The sequence below is a fragment of the Callospermophilus lateralis genome, chromosome 4 (assembly GCF_048772815.1).
Source record: "Callospermophilus lateralis isolate mCalLat2 chromosome 4, mCalLat2.hap1, whole genome shotgun sequence".
NCBI classification, from domain to species: Eukaryota; Metazoa; Chordata; class Mammalia; order Rodentia; family Sciuridae; genus Callospermophilus; species Callospermophilus lateralis.
This window is the reverse complement of record NC_135308.1, coordinates 93984609-94003073: the sequence shown is the minus strand read 5'-3', so window position 1 is coordinate 94003073 and position 18465 is coordinate 93984609. Positions and strand designations below refer to the sequence as shown.

The 18465-nt window shown below is 38.6% G+C and overlaps 1 protein-coding gene across 23 annotated transcripts in view; it reads right to left on the bottom strand.

The window, feature by feature from the left end:
- Positions 1-18465, bottom strand: part of Ppfibp1 (PPFIB scaffold protein 1) — a 288979-nt gene that overhangs the window by 211260 nt on the left and 59254 nt on the right. For 17 of the 23 annotated variants that reach the window (XM_077109302.1, XM_077109298.1, XM_077109297.1 and 14 more), the window contains 2 exons: positions 9315-9401; positions 8722-8817 (listed from right to left, as the gene is read on the bottom strand). The exons of 1 other annotated variant lie outside the window; for it this stretch is intronic. The gene's annotated coding sequence lies outside the window, so the exon portion shown is untranslated. The remainder of the gene's footprint in view (positions 1-8721; positions 8818-9314; positions 9402-18465) is intronic. 5 more of the 23 variants (XM_077109308.1, XM_077109296.1, XM_077109306.1 and 2 more) reach the window with 2 other exon arrangements.

Genomic DNA, 18465 nt, shown 5'->3' with positions numbered 1-18465 from the left:
TGCTTATCTTTGCATGATCCAAAGCCTCTGTCCAGTTGCTTGTACATAGAATCTCCACAATAAATATTTGGTGAAATGAAAAGTTAATCTGCAGGAAATAATTTAAACAGATAATATCTAAAATGGAATGTTAATTCCTCTCATAACAGTTAACTTGCTCCTACTCATTACACTAGTCTCTAGATGTTTATTGGAGCAGATGGAGGTAGCATAGTGTAGATGTTTCCTGGGTAGAAGAGTGCAGTTTTGTACAATAGACAAAGCTAGCTAATAAAAGAATAACCATATATTCCTAACTGCCAGAGCAAAAACTAGTATGTGATCCTCTCTTTTGAATTTAAAAGGCTATGCAGAGTCCAGAAGTCCTAAAAGGCAGACTTTGAAAAGTGTAAAAAGTCCAGCTTGGCTTGAGCAAAAGGTATATTTCAGTGCAATGCTAAGAAACAAGAGTCTGTAGTGGAAGGATGAAGCTAGATAATTAAGGAATTTTTAATTTAACCTGGGCCAGGGTAGAGGCAAAATCAAGAGACTGGGATGCCCGAAACTGTGTTCTAGAGAGAATTTTCTAAAAACAGCAGTATTAGGACAGGACTGGAGTACATTAAAGTTGGCAGCCAGAACGTCAGAGGAAAAACCCTGCCAATCAGGTTCCATGGCAAGATGGAAGGAGGAGTCAGATGCAGTCCTGGCCCAAAAGTAGTTTTCTCCTTACAGAATCATTTTCTCAATATGGTTGATGGTACTTCTCTATTCCACTCAGGCCCAGCTGTGGTACCCTCAAACTACAACAGCTCTAAGACACTACTATTTCTGATCTTTGGTATTATCCAAAGCCTGGTAGTATTGCTAATTACCATTTGTACAGCAACAAATAATAATTTATTGGTCAAATTCTCCTTGACTGTCTTCACTTATGTGAGTCCATTAAAAAATGTACTTGGGACATTAATTGGTTTAGCTATACCAGCTTGTAACGCCTTTTTGCCTTCAATGATTGATTTTCTACATGAACTGTAGAGTTAGATGGAGGAGGTTTCCTGACACACTAAGTGGAATCACTTTACTTATACAGTCAATATTTGTGGATTCGCCTGCTTGCTAAAATTTATTTACAATCCCCAGTTCACACTACAAAGGTGTTTTCATGGTCACTCTCAGACATACATGGAGTTTCTCACACATGTTCCCAGTTGAGGTAGAACAACACAATGCTCAGCCCTCATATTCTATGTGTCCTTTTCACAGTCTATTATCCTGTGTCATGTTTTTCACATTTTTGAGTTTTTTTGTTGAAACTTTTGCAGTTTAACACAGCCTTCAAGCATAGTACTCAAATGCTATCCAATGTTCCTAGGGCAAGGCTGCCCTGTACCTCAGGGACAAAATACATGTTAGACAAACTTCATTCAGGCGTGCACTGTATAGTGCAGGTGGCCATGAGGTCCATGTTAATGATTCAATAGTTAAATATGAGTGTCTAAACAGAAACACCCATAAAACAAGGTTATGTATTGATGAGTTAACAAACACATGACCTGAGGTGGGCAGGACTAATTCTATACTTCCCCTAAGAGAAGTACTCTGTAATTCAGGGTTCATAGTGACTTTATGGACCAAAATTACCATACAAACATACACACACACACACACACACACACACACCAGCAACATCTGATTACACCTAGGGAAAGACAACAAAAACCCAGTCATGTACACTGGTTTCTTTGTTTATTTTGTTTTGTTTTCAGCTCTATTCTGAGGATTTCAATAGCGCCACAAAGTAAGGAAACAAAAAACACCCACTGGAACCTGTAACATTTTGGTGGAAGTAGTTGGTATCCTCTGTCCCTCTGGTTTTGCACAGAGCTGGCTAGTCTCCTGGCTACCAAGGAAAGGAGGGAAAAGGAGTCCAACAAGCCAGCGGGTATTGTGGGTCAGGGAAGGCCTCTGCTGTTCTCTCTTGTAAGACCACTGTGGCTATTTTGTCTTTGAGACTTGATTTTTTAACTACCTCAATCACACAGGTGCTCCAATCTAGGCCTTGACAAGACCAATGCAGACAACTGCAGAGATCCAGCTTGACATGACTTCAGCTATCTTGGTAATAAGTGCCATTTTGTCCACTGGGTGACCCTGGCACACAGAGCAAACCCTATAAACAGTCATGAAGATAGTCACCTGGGGACTTTGGGTCAGCCATTAATAACTCGACTATTTTTCTAAAAAATATTTTTTTAGTTGTAAATGGACATAATACTTTTTAAAATCTATTTACTTTTATGTGGTCCTGAGGATTGAACCCAGTGCCTCATACATAGTAGACTAGTGCCCTATCACTGAGCTACAACCCCAGCCCTAGACGGTTTTTTAGTTGACACTGGAAATATCAGTAATTGTTTGGGTTTTCTGTTGGTTTTGTTTTGTTTTTTTGTTTGTTTGTTTGTTTTTTGACAAAGCCCAGATACATTCTGCTTGGCCACAAGCTACCTTTTTCTAGTTTAGCATAAAAACCCCTTCTCAAGTTGCTGGGATCCTCCTCTTTTGCTGCCTCCCAAGACATATTTCTATCCCTAAGTCCCTAATAAACTGCATTTTGTGTAATCCCGGATTTGTCTGTTTCTTTCTTCATACTCTTGGCATTTTCTGCCCTTGGCAGCTAGTTCTCATGTACTAGATTTTCCTGGAACAAGCATGAAAATCCTAAGGTCCCATTTTGTAAGCGAATAATCTATTCTGTAATTTCTAAAAATATATAAAGAATAAGACAACTTAAATTCTACCAAAACATCCAAAACATTTGAGAATGCTTCAGAGTTTATATTTCCCTTAATAAAAGCTAACCTCAAGCAAGAAACCACTGCCGGATGTCAGGACATAGGAAGCTGCTTTCTTGCTTGAGGAATCCCACACATACAACACCAAAGCATTAGTGAAAAGTTCCATCCTACGTCTTCTTAACTCTCCCCCAAGACTGAGATAATGTCTATTTGTTGAACAAAATAGTCATCCAAATACAAAACTGTCTAAAAAACTTCCAAGCAAGTTGAGACCAAGGCAAAGAAGAGAAACAACTAATTAGAAATCAAGGGCAAGAAAAATTAGATCCAAAATAAATATAAGACAAAATGCCCTCTAAAATCTCTAAATATCACAGAATCAAATGACCAAAGTATCTAAAATCAAGCACATAATTACCACTACAAAGGCAAAGAAATGAAGTATAAAACAAACACACAAATGAGAAAAGCTGATGGTACAATGACAATTCATGCTTTTACAAACTAGTTCAAGGTAGGAGTCCCAGGAAGCTGTCAAGGCTATTTCAACCCAAAAGCTGCCATAATTTCTACAGAGATGACATGTTACGTTTTCCCTAGAGACCAGAGGGATAATGCTACAAAGGCTGTAAACTGCCATATCCTTAATTTAACTCTCCTCTTGGCTGAAGAAACTATGTAATGTGATTTGACCAAGAGAAGATAGCACGACGATACTAAAGGACCACTGAGTGCTCCCAGGGGACCCAAACTCATTTCTTTACTTAAGATGCACAGAGCCTTGAGTTACTCCTAAATAATGGATTTAAGAACTATTAAAATCCTTTCTCCACTTCTCTTCTCTGGAAGTAATGGAGGGCCTTGGCGCATGGAAGCTCTGGTGTCAGAACCTAGGTCTTCCAAAAATGCAATAATATTAAACCACAAATCCACTTAGTAAAACAAAAAAAAAAACTGTTTATAGACTTACAACTAGAAACCACAAAGATACTAAGGTCTCCTAATTAAATGTATAACTGCATGCTGACAAGAAAGAAAAAAAAACACCACCTCTCCAGTTATACAGCCAGTATGTGCACCCATACACCACACACCTGATTATCTGCCAAACATATAAACTGTTTCTGTTTCTTCCTATTCCTCTCTCTGTTCCACTTACACTCTAGCATCTTTGTCTTACAGAGAAAAAAAAAACAAATCAAAGTCCCTGAATGTCAATTTCTGAATAAGTTAAAAATCATAAGACTGCCATACCCTTGGCAAGATGAGCAAATGTACTAGCAGCTCTCAAACTCCATCCATACCCTCAGTCAAAAGCTGCATTTGATTATAAAGATGTTCCTAGATATTTGGTAGAAGAGATCACTAGAGGGAGAAAAGAGGAAAGGAAAACCTTTTGTGAGTTAGAATGATGAAAAAATTCATTTACACATTGTCTCAAACTATAATGAAAAAAAGTAAACACAAGACAAACCTCCTTGTGTGACACAATTTCAAATAAGACTGCCATCTCAGAGCAACACAGATTGAGTATCCTTTATCCTGAACATTAAGATCAGATGAATTTCAGATTTTTAAGCTTTTAGGATTTTGGAATATTTGCGTAGACTTTACCAATTCTGCATCCCTAGTCTGAAAATGCAAAATCTAAAATGCTCCAAAATTCAAAATGTGAGGACTGGGGTTGGGGCTCAGTGGTAGAGCACTTGCCTCACAAGTGTGAGGCCCTGGATTCAATCCTCAGCACAACATATTAAAAAAATAAACAAATAAAATAAAGGTACTGTATCCATCTACAACTAAATATATATTTAAAAAATCAAAATGTGAAAGTACCATGCTCAAAATATTTTGGATATTGGAATATTTTGGATTTCAGATTGAGAATGTTCAGCCAGTATTTGCAGAAATTTTTGTATAATATGCTTAATATAAAGAATGTTTGGCCCACAAAAGATAGAAAATTCAAGCCCATGTAATAATTAAAAGTAATAAAGACTGCAACTGAGAAAAGAGCACAAATGGACAGAGCTATGGCAGGTGCTTTTCCTTGAAAATGATATTATCATATCATCTTCGTAGCCAGGGGCTATGATGCCTGCCTACAAGGTGGGCCTGAGTGAGGCACTAACTACACAATCCCACAACCTTCCTCAGCCTAATGAAGACCAGGCAGGGATAAAGGAAGACAAGCTCTCCACCTCATTCCTGTGCATGGGTCCATCCAGCCTCAAAAGCGGTGCCAAGGAAGCTTTCGCCAACATCAGCACATGCTCCAAGGTAGATGATATTTCATCTTTTTGCCAGTTGCTAGAACACCTGAACACTGACAGTACAAAGATTCTGAAGTTTTTTGTTTAATTGCTTTCCTATATGATTGTTCCTGCTATCAGTTTCATGAAAATACCTCTGTATGAAAGAAAATAAAGTTCAGAACTTAAAAGTAATTAAGTGAGAACATTATTATTTATTGTTATTTTATTAATTCCACTAATCTAATATTTAACTTAAATTCTAAATTTTAAGTATTGCTTTTTAATAAATATTTTCTTCAACATCTAAATAACAAAACGAACCCAACTTTTATTTGGGAGATTCTTGACTGTAATGACAGTATGGGGACTGAGAATTTAAATACAGAGTCCTAATGTAGCTTCCATAATCTAAATATGCCATGTCCATATGCAATATCTTATATATGTATTTACATATTTCAGACAGAAACATATGTGCATTTTAATGAATTGACTGTGTGTGTTAGAGCTGATTAAAGTAAATATCAGTGTGAAAATGAATTTGCATATACTCAGAGCCTTCAGGAAGTCTTAACTATATGGTTATATGGTTTTCTATCTGCTTGTGGAAACTATTTTGTAAACTTAGGTCCTATCTTAATACTACTTCTCCTACTGTCATAAGTACCACAATCTAGTGTCACAAGAACTTCTGATATAGGACAGATCTGTGAAAGAATCCAGCATCTAGAAAAAAATATAAATACCTCCCAACTTATATAAATACCTCCAAAATTAGAGATTACATTTGGGGGATTCACAGAATCTGCCTCTGCTTCAAAGTCTCAACCAAAACCAACATCTTTATTTTACAGATGAGGAAATGACGCCCAGCAAGTTTAGATAATGACAGTAGGGAAGTCAGAACTAGAAAATCAGAGTCTTGGGTCAATGTTCTCTTTGACTTAAGTATCTCTACAAATCTGCTTTTTAAAACATCGGGTTATTCGTTTGTTAGCTGACAGTCTCACTGAGGACAAACTCAATCTTCATCTACACACCACAGTCGCAGGACTGGTCCAGACCTTACCCACAGTGGTCTCAAGAGGTCACCAAGCACAGTCAACTGGAACTAGGACGTACACTCTGAAGTTGCCATGGTCTTCAGAGTCAGCCACCCACAGAGCTTCACCAAGCACCTTTATCCATTAGAACACTCATATACAGAATGCCAGCATGAGTCAGAGGAATATAATGCATAAAATTAAATTTTTCCTTTGTGCAAAACAGCCCTACTTTCTTGTTGATTCTCAGCCCCACTGGCTTCTTCTTGAACTAACCAAGCAAAGCAGACAAACAAGAGCATCTGCACTGGCTCACCCTGCGGAAGGATACACCAAGTACAACACGTTTCCTTCATCCTTCCTCCAAGTTTCATTTTAAGGTAAGGCAAGTAGAAAAATACATTAGTTAGCATTCACCATACATAAGAAGAAGAGTCTCATATTTTTTAAAAAGTATCTGAAAATTCTTATAAAGCACCATACAGAGTCATGCAGATATTAGAAATAAGAGTGGGAAAAATACTAAAAATGATGACTGTGATTTTAATGCTATTGCTATGTGCCCAGAGACACGCTGCTAACACCTTTGCAGTAAGTTGTCACAGCAAATTCATGATACTTACAGGTGGGCATATTAACAGTCACATTTTACAGATGAGGAAGTCAAACTTGAGAGGTCACAGGACAAGAAGATGAAAGAGCTGGGGCTTGAAGGTAGAACAATCTCCCAGCAAAGTCCCTATATTCACATCCCCCATTTGTTTAAAAAAATACATTTTTCCCCATTCAATAATTTTGCTATGTTTATGCTCAACTAAAGATTTAGATTATAGGGACTATTTTGTCAAAGCTTCCTTAAAACAAAAGTAATGAATTTGTACAGGAAACACCTTGGGAGCTCCTTCTGAGCTCCAGCCTGCCTGACCAAATCTATTTTTATTTCTCTGTTCATCTCTTTAGATTCACCAGGTCTCATTAAGTTGAGTCTTCTCCTGGGTTGTCACTTTCCCAGGTTCTTGATCTTGTTTGCAGAAGTCCTGATAATTTCTAAGGTGATCCAGACATATCTGCCTTCGGAATCTCTTTTCTCTTCCCCTTTGTAATTCCTTCCTATACCACGGACCCAAAACCCTTCTATGCCAAGGGAACAGCCTCACCAAATTATTCAGATACCTGGCCACATCCCCAAATAACCTATGAAAACATCTTCATCCGTTCCTGATGAGCGAGCATGCTTAGAACATGCTCTGGAAGCAGGCAATTCAGTTGGCTCTATCTAAAATCAGCTCCTCTGCTTTCAGAGAAGTCTATTCCAACATCACTCCAGAAGGCTGCTGAACCTAAATTATTGGGTAGTTCCTAAACAAATCATCACCAAAGATACACACAAAATATTTGTAGGAGCCCTATGAGTAACATCATCACCAAAAGATATACACAAAATATTTGTAGGAGCCCTATGAGTAACATGTTCAACCAGATACTACCTAAATGTCCAGCAACCATAAAACAGACACATAATACCATTAAACAAGAGGAATTAAAAAAAATAAACTAAGTGCAATATTATGGATAAGCTGCTCAAACATAATAAGCAAAATAAACCAGACATGAAAGAATATATCCTGTATGATATATTTATATCTCCACAATTTTTTTTTAAATAAGCAAACTAGCCAGGCCTGGTGGTACACACCTATAAACCCAGTAATTTAGGAGGCCACGGCAGAAGGATTATAAGCTCAAAGCCAGCCTCAGCAACTTAGCAAGACCCTGTCTTGAAATAAAAAATAAAAAGGGCTAGGCAGGTATATCTCAGTGGTAGGTTCAACTCCAAGTACCAAAACAACACCAGGCAAAACTAACCAAAAGCAGAATAATGGTTACTCTTGAACAGGAAGGAAAGGGGACTCTAGAGTACTACAAAGGTTCAGTTAGTTGAGTTGCAATTACACAGGTGTGTCCACTTAGTGACAACTGCTCCATCAAGCTATCCAGTTATGATGTACCCATTTTCTTCCATGTGTAAGACACTTGGATAAAAAAAATCCATGGAAGGAGACCTTGAGAGTGAGCATCAGGCCTAGCCACACAGTTGGCTTAAAAATAATTGTTTCCTGCTGAGTTAATCTAATCTATTAAGTTCACAGAGGAAATCCTTGAAGAAGCTAGAACTCGACAGCAGATCTCTTAACTCTCCATCTAGGTATTCAAGCTACCTCTCAAACATGGAAATGTTTCTCTAACTTCCTTCTTGGTTGTTACCACAGCTAAATATTAGAAGGATTGATTCATGTTCTTATTAAGAACACAACCCAAGGCCAGGTACAAGATGCCGCTTCCTGGAAGACTGAGGCAGGAGAATTACAAGTTCAAGGCCAACCTAGGTAATTTAGAAAGATCCTGTAGACCCCATCTCAAAATAAAAAGGGCTAGAGATGTAGCTCTATGGTAGAGTGCTTGACTAGCATGCTCAAAGCCCTGGGTTAGATTCCCAGTACCAAGAAAGAAAAAAAAAAAAAAAAAAAGAACACAACCCAAAACGCTTCTACTAACACCCATGCCAGGAAGAGCACTGACACTATTGAGTTCACACAGCACTGTGTACACATCTACCATCCGAATGACTGACAACATGCTCCTTACCTCTCTCTGATCCTCAATATCCTCATCTAGATTTTTGAAATATTAACTTCCACTCTGCAAGGCTGTCATGAGGATAAGGTCAGAATGTCAAAGCACCTATCAAATATTTAGAAAAAGTATTTGTAGAATGAATATTGACTTGAATTAATCGATGCTTATCTCTTGATGGAAGCTCAATAAACTGCAGTTATGACCATTAAAAGGAATAAGCGTCTGTGAAAACTACCATCTCATTTTCTCAGCCTATTGGGTCATTAATGGGTCAAAAATTCTCAGTGGCTTAAATGAGGCACTGAAATTGTCTGAGGTACAGAGCAATAAAGAACCTAAGAACAAAGAGGCTCATGCCTTTTATATGCTACTAGGTCTGCGTTTTCTTTATCAGTGCCAAATAAAGATTTGTTCACTGGGTGCCACAACATGTCCAAACCCTACAATCACCTTTAAATTTTAAAGTTCTAAAACAGACAGGTAGGCCACACAATTTCAAGATAAAATGAGCAGACTGACTATAGCCAAGTACCGTTACTGCTGCGAAGAAATTTACACTCTGGAGATGTCAGATATGAATGGTGAGGAGTGAGTTTACTTACATTTTTAAAAAACAGGTTTAATACTGACTTTTTTCAGCTCTTCAAATCTCGCACGTCCTTAGCAAACTGATCCATACAAGTTCTGTACTGAAAAAAAATAAATAAAAAATGGCAAATCAAAACTAATTCCAAATTATAACACACCAGGAAAAAAAAAGTATAGATGGCTATTATTGAACAAATCAAGTAACACAGGTATAATTCAAAACAAGAAAATATGTATTAAGGACTGACCTCTATCTACCCATCCTCTCCATTCCTCTTCCTTCTCCCCATCCAGCATCCCTGCTCTTTCTCCTTCCTTCTCTTCCTTCCTTCTCTTCCTTCTTTAGTTATTGAACAGCTTCAATTGTTCCTTGAAAACTGATATTCTGCTAAAACCATCATCAAGTTACCTAGCATATGGTACATACTCTATGACTATCTGTTGAGTAAATTAATCATGTTTTTAGAATAGTCATCCCATGGAATCTGCAAGGGATTGGTTCCAGGATCCCCTCAGATACCAAACTCCAAGGATGCTCCTGTTCCTATGTAAAATGTCACAGTATATGTGTAGAATCTGTGTATACCTTCCCAAATACTTTAGGTCACCTTCAGATTACCTACAACACCTAATATAATGTAAATGCCATGTAAATAGTAGTTAAGAGTGAAAGGAAGGCGAGGAAACCCAGACAGAAGGCAAGAAATGAAAGAGAAGAGATACACACAAGAGGTTTGGGGTTCAGGACTTTTAAGGAGCAGGCTCAGGGATTAGAGCCAGAGGAGTCCTAATACGGGTAGTTAAGGGTGGGGTTGGTATGAGGGAGTGGTGAGCCTTTCTCAGAAATGACCTTGGGCAGGAAAGCAAAATTTTTCTTAAAATGGCTGCTGTCGCTTAAGATGGCCGTCCATATGATAGGCAAGGACCTTACAAAGAGAATAATGACAAGGAAAAAAGTCTGCACATGTTCACTACAGATGCAACTCTTCTTCCTGAATATTTTTAATGTGCAGTTGGTTGAATTTGCAATTTGGAAACCACAGGTATAAAAAGTCAAGTACACTTAGTTGTTAAGCTAAAAAAAAAAAAGAAAAAAAGAAATGTTTGTAATTCATTTATTATTTTGTCTTCCAAGAAGAATAGTACAAAGGCAATGCACAGAAACAAATATACTGTTTTTCAGAAATGCATTTCTGATTCCTTTATCTCTTAAATAACTCATGTAGGGGAAAAAATCCCCGCATTAGTGTATACGGGCACATATATCCCTATGATGATATAGTAACAAAAGATAATTTGGTGGAAAAGAATATTTAAGAACAGTAAATGTTCCTTTTTAGGTGCTTATTCTTCAAAATTCTCGTAACTATCTCCATCCAAATGAGAAAGTAAGGTTTCTTCAAGTTAAATACAAGAGATAATGCACACATGCATTTTTTTAAAGAACAAGGGCCAGTCCTAGATAATGTTATGACACAAGAATGTGACTGCTTCCTTCTGCTAAGGGATAGAATAGAGGATCCAATGACCCCAGATTTTGAATCCAGCAGGGAAACAAAAGGGTCAGATCCAAGGCTGCAACAACATAATAGATATCCTTCCAACAACATTCCCTTCCCTTTCCCTCCTTTCTCCCTTCTCTCTCTCTCTCTCTCTCTCTCTCTCTCTCTCTCTCTCTCTCTCTCTCCCCCCCCCCCCCGCCCCCAACACCAAAAAAAGAATTTCAAAAGAGAAGCAGGTGAGCTGGGTCTGTAGTTCAGTTGTAAAGCGCTTTGCTTCACATGTGTGAGGCACTGGGTTCGATTCTCAGCACACATAAGAATAAATAAAGACACTGTGTGTTCATCCACAAACAAACAAACAAAAAAATTTTAAAAGAGAGAGAGAGAGAGAGAAAGAGTGTGTGTGTGTGTGAGAGAGAGAGAGTGTGTGTGTGTGTGTGTGTGTGTGTGTGTGTGTGAGAGAGAGAGAGAGAGAGAGAGAGAGAGAGAGAAGCAGGTGCTTAAAATGCTTTGCTGAAAACAGAATTTTAGTCATGAATTGGGGTGTGAACCATCTTGAAGGAATTTCTTCCATCACATCAGGTAAGCATCTGTCCATTTTTCCCTCTCTTAAAGCTGGTTTCATATATAGTCTAGGCATACACACCAATCCAAACAAATTCTAAGTGATTAATGGTGTCTACTTAGGCAAGCCTGATTAAGACTAAATTATGCTCCAAAATGCTTCCGTTAATGAACAGCTTTCAAAGTGAGCTTCTAGGAATCTCAATATATAAATGTTTCTGAGAACAGAGGCAGAAGCCAGTGATATGTGGGCAGAGCAATTTCACTTTGATTAATCATTTAGTTGGAGAAGTGGTTTCTTGAGTTGCTTATGAAAGGGTTGAAATAATCAATGTAACCAAATATTCATTATCAAGAAAACCTAGTGCAGAAAATCCCAATTGAGTTCACAACATGGCTGATTGAAACACACAGAATCCAATCATCATCTCAACTTTTATGGGAAAATGTGACTTCCAGCTTGGACCCCAAGCACAGGTCAGTCAGAGGTTGAGCAGACAGGAGCTAAGCTATCTCTTACTTTCTGAAAACCTCCTTCATCTCTTGGCTGGAAGAAGCAGAGAAGGAAGAACTACACTTCCATGAGGACTGAGTCAATGGTGAGAGGGTGAGTTTAGAGTAGAAGAGCCTGTGAATGTTCCAGAAATGGTGCTATGATTTGGATGTGGTCTGTCTGCACCAGAACTCATGTAATAGTTTGGTCCCCAATGTAATGGTATCGAAAGGTGGTGGGGCCTCTAAAAGGTGAGGCCTAGTGTGAGGTAACTAGGTCATGAGTGTCCTCAAGAAGGGATTAATGCTGGTCTCTGGAAGTAGATTAGTTCTTAAAAAGAGTAAACTAATTTTTAGAAGAGTTGGCTGTTATAAAAAAGATTAAGCCTGGCCCATTCCCTTCCTTTGCTTCCTCTCCCACCAAGTGACAGACCAACCAATCTCTCCCCATCCCTTCTCTCCCCTATATATCACAAGCTTTTACCATGTAATGTCTTTGGCCATGAGGCCCTCACCAAATGCTAATGCCATTATCATGTTCTTAGGCTTTCAAAACTGTGAGCCAAATTAAAGCTCTTTTCCTTATAATTTAACCAGTTTTGAGTATTTTGTTATAACACCACAAAACAGATTCAGATAGATAAGGCAGCAGGGAGCTCTGGCAGGGAACAAGATGTCTGTCAATCACTCACTTCCTAGGCCCTACCCGATTGCCCATTAGTCTCTGCTGAACATATGTCAAGGTTCTTAGATAGAAATGTCAATGGAAAAAACCTATAGAGTAGATTAAAGGGAAGAAAAGAGTACACCTATGTTCTGTAAGAAGTGTTGCTGGAACTTGCTCCAGAGGAATTGACACCAAGAGACACTGAGTTTATTCAATTCCTCCCTCACCACAGAGTTCCAATTATTTAGCCCAACTGAGACAGAATACATAAAAACATTTATAAACATGAACCATTAGAATTTTTAGTTGTGATCACAGGCCTTGTTTAAGTAAGTCAAAGATGTTCTTTGTTTTACAGTTTTGATCGAATGCAAGAGGCTTTAGTCATTTCCTCAAAAACAGACCTAAGTTATAAATACTAACTAACCAACACAGGCAGCCACTCACAAACAGGCTCACTAACAAGTTTAATTTAAAAACAAGAGTGCATTATTAAACTGAAAAGTAAGCCATTTAAAAACCCAAACCCAAGCAAACAACATTCCTAGAAGAAAAATCCTTAGTGTAAAGACAAGTACTTACAAATAGCTTTTTATATGACTCACAAATCTTTCTTATACAGAATTACAAGAGAAAAAAAATACAGTCTATATTTGTGTCCACTGAATAAAACAAACCCTTAACATCCTTCCCACAATCTCAGGTTTTGAGTTCCAAGAAAACCCTCCAAACCATGAAATAAGTGACACCTATACATCCCTTTAAGATGAAGAACACATTTCTAAAACTCTTTGATATTCTAAAGCATGACCATTGTAACTAGGAGGAAGATGCCAAACAATCATTAGGAAAGTTACTGTTTATTATAATACTGTCGCAGTCCATGCTCCAAAACTAAGTGGAACCCAAAGTCTCCTCTTAGATATGACCTAAGTATCTAAAGCATAGGTCTGTAAAACAAGCACAGCTCACCACCTGTTTTTCTGTTTTGATGGAACCAGGGATTAAACCCAGGGATGCTCTACCATTGAGATATATCCCCTGCCCTTTTTAGTCTTTATTTTGAGACAGTCTCACTCAATTGCCCACACTGGCCTCCAACTCGAGACCCCCCTGCCTCAGCCTCCAGTGTCACATTTTTCTCTTATAATTCTGTATAGGAAAGATTTGTTGAGTCATATAAAAAGCTATTTGTAAGTACTTGTCTTTACACTAAGGATTTTTCTTCTATGAATAATAGGTGTATACCACAGCAACTGGCCCATTATATTCTTTATTGCCATACGTAATCAAAGAATCAAGCTATGACCAAAATGTCTATCTTCTTGATGAATCAGTCATCTCCAGGTAGTTCAGGCTCTTAGGTCAGCATTCAGGATGAAATTTACCTGAAGGACCCTCTTCCAAATGTATTTCCATTCAGTCTCATTCTCTGTGGAGTTTCCATCTGGGAAAAGCTTGAAGTAGCATCAACAGAAATCACGCAAAGACTGTTTGTGGGCTGGCTAAGAGCTCTATCCAGTCACAACTGTCCGTCGCATGTGCAGGAAGAAGTCCCCTTGCTGAATCATTTCCATCACTTCCTCAAGTTCTCAGGAATTTCTGGAGGAAATGTGTCACATAAATGTGACCTAGTACCCCTTTGTACTAAAAGACAGGTTTTGATGTGGTTCCAAATAAAAGGGAGATATATACTACTATCTTCATCACCAATTTGTGCACAGACAGAAATGGTCTCAACCCTCTTTTTAATCAGGCTAGTCTCTACCTGGTTTTCAGTGACTGCAGAATAAAAGCCAAATCCTTGAGTCTGAACTCCTTTCCTGGTTTTCCAACCTAACTCTTTCTGATTTGGGGTGGTTCATATACCTAGGATGGCTGCTTTTCTTCAGCATAGCACACCTACTCCTCCTTCTGAGGCCACACTCACTCTGTCTTCTTTGCTAAACATTCTATTTCCTCTTCTATCAACATCACTTCAGTGTACAAGCTAAATAATGTGATCAATGGTGTGGGATGTAATATGTATTTCCTGCCCCCTGATTCTAACAATCCAGCAGGGAAACCAGTAACAAAAGAGACAAAACTAAAGCTGGATGTGAAAGATTCAAAATGCTACAGGTCCCTGACAAGCAAACCTAGAAAGACTAGATAGGCCATCGCTGAATTGGACCTTGAAGGAAGAGGAGCGGTTGAACTCAAAGTTATAGGGGTAACACACAGAATCACAAATTTTGAAAACAGATTGGAGTCCAAAATCTCAGTGTCCTTTCATTGGAATAGGGTTTGTAGAAAGTAAGATCAAATATCTTGGTGCCTAACCATGTTCAAAATCATATTTGCAGCCAATTCTTAAGTTTTGCCCACATCATGAAATTTTTCATGTTATGTCCTAATACAGTCTTCCTCTGTTCTCACTGCCAACAGCAATTACTCTTCCCACTACCCATTCATTCAGGGAATTAATCACACATTGACTTTCACTCTTCAAATATTCTGAAAGTATATTCTGCTTTCTTAATAAGACTTTGTTATCAAATAAAATATCCTTTCAAACAGATGCTTGGTCTTTGACAACTACTGCCAGTTGAAATGTGAAACAAATTTAAGTCACAAGCTTGGGGTCTGCAACTAGTTACATGTGGCCCAGCCAAAGAAACATCTGTATTCCAACACAGCACTGTTTTCTGCCTACCCAGTAACAGATTTATAGCTTTTTTTGTTGTTGTTTTTTTGGGGGGTTTTTTTGTATATATATGTGTGGGATAGTCAGAAAAAAACTAATGGTCAGAGCTATTGATGAAACTGAAAATCAAGTTGAGTGGCACAAGGAAGCTACAGCCATTAGCCAAAAATAAACAAATAAATAGACATTAAAGAGCAGAAGAAATTATATGCTATTGTAGTATATTTGCAAACCTGAGGATGAATGAAGGGCCTGGGATACATCACTCATGCTTTTAAAGGATTTAGTGTGTATTTTTTCACAATACCAGTATAAATACAAGCTGAATTAATAATCTGACAATCTCATATTTCAAAGTCCTCAGTGAACTCACCTTCCATGACAAAATACAAGTCAACACAGGCATTTTCTCTTAAGGTTCCAAAAGTGCAGGATTTGCCATGCTTACTGACTTACTACAAAGCCCACATGTTTCTAAATTAGAATGTTGCTTTGTAATCATATTTGAAGTGTTTAGTAATGGTTTATTTTCTTTACCAATATTGGCAAATCATTTTGAATTTTACACAGAAAGATTCTAACAATTATAAAGATTGTAAGCAATTAGGAACTCAAAAGTTGCTACTCTTTGAAAGTTTTGACTGAATTAACTGAAATGACTAAAGTTTGCTATAAAGTTTTATATTAAAATAAACATACACATAGGGATGGGGTTGTAGCTCAGAGGTAGAGCACTCACCTAGCATGTGTTCTTAAGTCTTGCCCAAATCATGAAACCTTTTCATATTATGTCCTAATATAGTATTCCTCTGCTCTTGCTGCTAACAGCAATTACTCTTCCCACCATCAGGCACTGGGTTCAATCCTCAGCACCACATAAAAATAAAATGAAGGAATTGTGTCCACCTATAACTAAAAATAAATAAATAAATATTTAAAAATTCAAAATTAAACACACACATGGTTCATTTCTATATGGTGCAGTATGTGGAGGATGGGGAATTAATATGGTTCAGATTCTTAGTTTATCATCTTTTGTGGCAAATATTTTTAAACTTTATATGAAAACATATATACAAAACTTACATAATAATGTATTAAAACAATATGAAAAATATTATGAACAAAACTTACTAATAATGTATTAAAATTGATGTGAAAAATATCATTGACTATAATGTAAAAATTACATAACAAGACCAAACATAGTGGTGGGAAGACAGTGAGCCACCCCATGTCAGGGTAGCCAGACCTGCAGATCTCCGAGAGTGGTAGAGGACCCCATACAGCTGCTTTCTACAGAAATCACCAGCACTGTGACCCCACATGGGGCTCCAGGCTTCAGCGTTCCAGTAGGACACCCTGCGTTGGAGCATGCTCAAAGCCCAAAGTTCCAGTCCACACAAGATTCGGTGAGCCTTAGCAGAATCACCTATCAACACATCTGCAGATTGCCAAGTCTTCGCACTGCTCCCACACAAGTAACTCAGCTGCTGCCTACCCTCAGCACAAAGCCATCACCCGGCTCCCCCCACCTCGCCAGGCTCCCTCCACCTCACCAGACACCCCGGCGCTGAAAGTACACCGATGCCACCTTGACTCAACAGTCTCACCATTTAGCTGGGGGCAATTTCCAGATCGGATCTCCAGCAGCCAAGTACCAGGTTTCCAACCTTCCCCCCTCCCCAGGGGTGGTAACCCAACACAGTAGTTGCCCAACATAGTTGTGCAGTGTGACCAGGAGCCGCCCATGGGAGCCCTGGGTGAGAGTTTCCTCAATTGGGAACTGCTAGGGGAGAGGGAAAGACCCGGAACTGGGAATTCTTCAGGCAAGAGAGGGAGATGGACTGGGGATGTGGCTCAAGCAGTAGTGTGCTTGCCCGGCATGCACTGGGCGCTGGGTTCCATCCTCACCATCACATAACAATAAATTAAAGATGTTGTGTCCACCGAAAACTAAAAATTAAATATTAAAAAATTTCTCTCTCTCTCTCTCTCTCTCTCTCTCTCTCTAAAAGGGGGGGGGGGAGATAGTACGGGATGCTCCCGTCATACCAGCGAGAGGTCCCAAAAAGAGACCCGTGAGGTTCAGTCTTTCTCCAGGGGACGAGTGGGTGCCACCCCCCGCATCCAGGCACCCCGCACCAGGACCAGACTTTCCACCCTGGTTACCTCCACCATCCAAAGGACAGAGACACCAGCTTACAACAGACGATGCCTCCTAGTGGATGAGAAGAGAAGCAGGAAAGATACGGATCTCTAAAGCTAGCTACAACCCTGGATTCTTCCTTTGAGTTTTTTGTTTGTTTGTTTGTTTGTTTGTTTGTTTGTGGTTAGTTGGTTGGTTGGTTTTTTTCTCCTCTACCCCTCACATCCCCAACATATGTGAAACCAAGAACTTTGCATGAAATAGGACTTTGAGTACTGAGTCATCTGAATGATATAATATAGAGGTATTATACATGCTCTTTTTTTTTCTTTTCCTTTTTATTCTTTCATTTCTTTCCCCCTCCAAATCTTACTGTTTTAACATCCTGTATTTTTCTAAATACATATGTGTGTTTGTTTTATGTACTCTACTGTCTTACCACCTACTTGCCTACCCTAAATTATTTCCTGTCTAGTCTCTTGCTACTAACCCTCTTCACTAGATTTCTCCTTCATACTTCCTAAGATACATTGACTTTATATCCTCACATCCTACCTCCTCAGCATATGGTCCTAAGCCCCACCCCCAGGTTATTGTCCACTGTCAGAAACATTTTTACAAAACTATTGATTATATTTTAGATAATACTTGAATTCAACATTTCTGTACATCAAGACAAAACTGTGAACGTCTTAATAACAACAAACTGTTCACAGGTGGTATATTGTTGATATTGAGATCTGTTAACATTGTCTTTCACCACAAAGGAGAGGTCTTGGAACCCTATAAGAGCACTACAAACCTATACGGTAAAAACAATAACAATCTAGAACCACGGAGCTGAAAAGGAAGACACAAGAGGAACATGAAAAGACAAGGGAAGGTCTCTGAGCAGCCATTGAAGGGAAAGGAACTGCTGGTGTGTGTGTGCGCGCAGGTGTGTGGGCAAGGAGGTGGGGGCAGCCAAGTTAGAGTCCCAACTCCTTGGAATCCATTTGCTATTCTTTTCTTTCTCCCCCACATCTATCTGGTGGTAGTGGGAGTTTAAATTTGTGTTTCTTTTCATTCATTTCCAAATCTTTTTAAAATTTTAGGGTTGGGGGGG